Here is a 3,650-nt window from a genome sequence, read left to right on the forward strand (position 1 = left end):
TCTGATCCTCTGGCCTCTGATCCTCTGGCCTCTGATTTTCTGATCCTCTGGCCTCTGGCCTCTGACCTCTGATCCTCTGGCCGCTGACCCTCTGACCCTCTGGCCTCTGATCCTCTGACCCTCTGATCCTCTTGTCTCTGATCCTCTGACCCTCTGGCCTCTGACGCTCTGGCCTCTGATCGTCTGGCCTCCGATCCTCTGTCCTCTGACCTCTGATCCTCTGGCCTCTGACCCTTTCACCTCTGATCTTCTGACCTCTGATCCTCTGGCCTCTGGCCTCTGACCCTCTGATCCTCTGGCCTCTGATCCTCTGACCCTCTGGCCTCTGACCCTCTGATCCTCTGGCCTCTGATCCTCTGGCCTCTGATGCTCTGACCTCTGATCCTCTGACCCTCTGACCCTCTGACCCTCTGGCCTCTGATCCTCTGACCCTCTGGCCTCTGATCCTCTGGCCTCTGATGCTCTGACCTCTGACCCTCTGACCCTCTGGCCTCTGACCCTCCAGCCTCTGACCCTCTGACCCTCTGACCCTCTGATCCTCTGGCCTCTGACCCTCTGGCCTCTAGCGGTCGGCAGCACAAGGGCCCACCCCCACGCGGAGCTTTCAGAACAGTCCACACCATCGCTCTGTCTTCTGTGGTAATCGATAAGCTGAAGACTCCAAACAGAAACGCTGCCTTTGGCTCCAAGCAGCACTGTGCCCAGGCCGGCCTCGTTCACGGTCCTCCTCCAATAACTCATTAGTGTTTGTGTGTCTACACGAGTCCCTGGCCACATGTTTCCAGGTGGTGGTCTGCTGCTGCCATCAGGCCACAGTGTGGACGCCTGCACCTGCTGCATCAGAGAACAGACGAAACGAAGCTGGATGTGGAGGACACTTGCTGGCCCAAGATGAGGGATTTCTGTGTGACGTTTGTGGATTTTAAGTTGTCCCAAAGCGACTTAAGCTGTTGGGACATGTTTCCTGTCATTATCGTGAGCCTGATGTGTGATTACGTCCTTTAAAGGCAGAGATTAATGAAGATTACAAGCCAGTGGTGTTCAGGTGACAGGAAGGGTCACGTCACTGGATGGCGTGTGTCCATCAAACAGCTGCTAGCATCCAGCAGCCATCGTCATGCCATGACATCGTGTATTTTACTGCCTGACGCTCACAGCAAACACCTCGTGTCTTGACAAACTGGCTCGTACTGATTTTCTTTCTTCTTGCGTGTCTTGTGTCCTGCTGCTGTTCTGGAAGCACTGATGTCACCTGCACATGTTCCTGCAGCATCACCAGAGCTGCTGCGACAATAAACAGTTTCCTCATAACATCACTGACAGCAAAGAAAAGACCTCCCTGAAACATCCGTCCTGCCAACAGGCCATACAGGGACTTTACGTATGGATCCAGTCACCAGCTGTAGTGTGAGAAATGCACAACAATGTGATCATGACGGTAGACATGGCAGCATTGTGACACGAACAATGAGCCACTGATAGAGAGAATGTGTGCCGGCTTTAGCTGCGATTACGCTGCAGCACGAAAATCCACCAGCTTAAACACCTCCTTTATATCCAAAGGCAACATCTACCTGCCCACGCCTCCCGTCACACGTTCTCACAACGTTAGCTGAGATGGACACAGCTAACGTTAAAAAAACAACATTATGTAAAAGTTACATTTTAGTAAAAACCTTTGACTGAATATTAAAACACAGACATTGAGTGATTATATATATTAATCACAGGCCAAATTAAAATCCTGGCAGATTTAACATCTGCCTGGATTTTAATTTAAATCTGCCTCGGCAAGATTAAAAGTCTGATTTGTCCTCGACCAAACTGAAATCCTCCTGCTATGATAATGAGACTGTAAAGCTGTGACGGCCTGTATGCTGGGAGGCAGACGGTTCTGCCTTCAGAGGAAGAAATGAGAGCTTCTTTCAGCCTCTCCTCGTCCAGCTGAGCCGTGTCCTGGTTCAGCTTCATGTTCGTGAACAGATCCGACGGCGGTAGAAGTCTCTGTGGTGTCTGGCTGAGAGTCAGATAAGGATATTTGCCAAAATGCTAAAAACAATAATGTCAGACAATGTAATGGTAGTCGAACAGGAACAATCCTGCATGACGTGTACTTCTACTTTTAATACTTCAGCACATTTGCAAATCATACTTTGGCCATTAAGCTTTTGCTTCATGATGTGAGTGACATAAAGCCCTGAACGTGCTGAAAGAACAGGTCGCTTCTTGTTAGCTGAACACAGCTCAGAGAGAAGCCAGGACTGTTTGACGCCACTCCAGCGCCTGACAGCGTGTTCTACCTGGTACCGGCCATGGAGCAGCCTGGTATCTGAGCTCCTCTGTGAGACCAGCTGGCTCGTATGTTTCGCATGGACAGATGCAGCACGTATTACATGTCTTGTCTTGTTCCTCAACACTGGTCTCAATTACAAATCCTCATCCAAAAATCTCTTATTCGCTTTGCGAGCTGATTATTTTTTCCTCCGTTCTTGGCTTTATACACGTGAAGTTGACGAGAGCCAGGAGGAAGTCATGTAACCCGACCTCGCCGTCTGTCTTCGCGTCCTGCCTCTCCGGCTCTGACACAGCGGCCAGATATTTCACACATTACACGCGTCAACAAAAAGCTCTTCTTTGCCACAAACTGGAGTGAAACAGTGACTTGAGCAGACGAGAGCACATAGCAGCGAGCACACCCCTTCCAGCCAGCCTCTGCAATGCAAAGCTCCATATAAGGACATGCTGATGATGTAATGGTCCATAGGCAGCGAGCACATCCCTTATTGTTGGTCTGAGTGCAGGAATGAACACATTAGAGCTACTAACAGAGCGAGAGGACGAGTCGGCTGCCGTACGGCGACTTAATGAGCTTATGGCTGTAGCGCTGGGAAAGCCTCTGGCACAGGTAGGAACACTCAACTTTCTAAACTTGTAGAAGAGCTGTTGATCTCTGGACTAGCTGGAGACATGCAGATGTTCCGATGCTCGTCTCCTTTTGTCATTCTGACTTTACTGTGAAGAGTCTTCTCTTTAGCTGTGTGTAGTTTCTGTCGGTACGTCTGAGGATCACACATGTAACATGAATCAAACTCAAATGTGTAATTCTCATGTGTAGTAACTGCGTCTGTGCACATTATGAACAGCTTCATGTTGAATTTAGCAAAATCTACCACGAGTGAAGGAACTCTGAAACAAATGAACATTCATTCATGAGAAATTAAAGCAGGAGACAATCTGACGGACTCTGGGTCAGAACGGATCAGATCTAAACCATGTGTTAGTGCCCGTGTGCCATCGTGGATCATGTAGAGTTAAGCTTCGCTGTGACAACTGCAGAAATAACGACACCTTCATGTCACAGAGTGGACAAACACTTCATTACTCCAGAATAACTGCATCCCAAGTCTACAGAGAGGCAGACAGACTTCAGGTTTTATGCTGATGTGGAGCAAATTGTCAATTTTTTAAAATCAAATTCTGTTTTTTTTTTCTTTCAAATTATGCTTGTTCCAATCAACAGGTGACATTAACTTGCAGTTACACCAGTGAAATAAGGCAACGACTTAGCTTTCCACGAGGTGCCTTCAGCATTTTGGAAATATAACTTCCATATAAACCAAAAAGGTGAAGTGGTCCAGGAGAGTTAGAGC

General features: G+C 48.4%; 1 protein-coding gene across 2 annotated transcripts in view; it reads left to right on the forward strand.

The window, feature by feature from the left end:
* Nucleotides 1–3,650, forward strand: part of filip1l (filamin A interacting protein 1-like) — a 64,387-nt gene that overhangs the window by 53,510 nt on the left and 7,227 nt on the right. Inside the window, exon 1 of one of the 2 annotated variants that reach the window (XM_008284133.1) lies at nt 2,659–2,905. The exons of the other annotated variant lie outside the window; for it this stretch is intronic. The gene's annotated coding sequence lies outside the window, so the exon portion shown is untranslated. Of the gene's footprint in view, nt 1–2,658; nt 2,906–3,650 lie in introns of those variants that run through there. 2 annotated transcript variants of the gene reach the window in all.

Source organism: Stegastes partitus, unplaced genomic scaffold (genome assembly GCF_000690725.1).
Source record: "Stegastes partitus isolate 25-593 unplaced genomic scaffold, Stegastes_partitus-1.0.2 Scaffold348, whole genome shotgun sequence".
Classification (NCBI taxonomy): Eukaryota; Metazoa; Chordata; class Actinopteri; family Pomacentridae; genus Stegastes; species Stegastes partitus.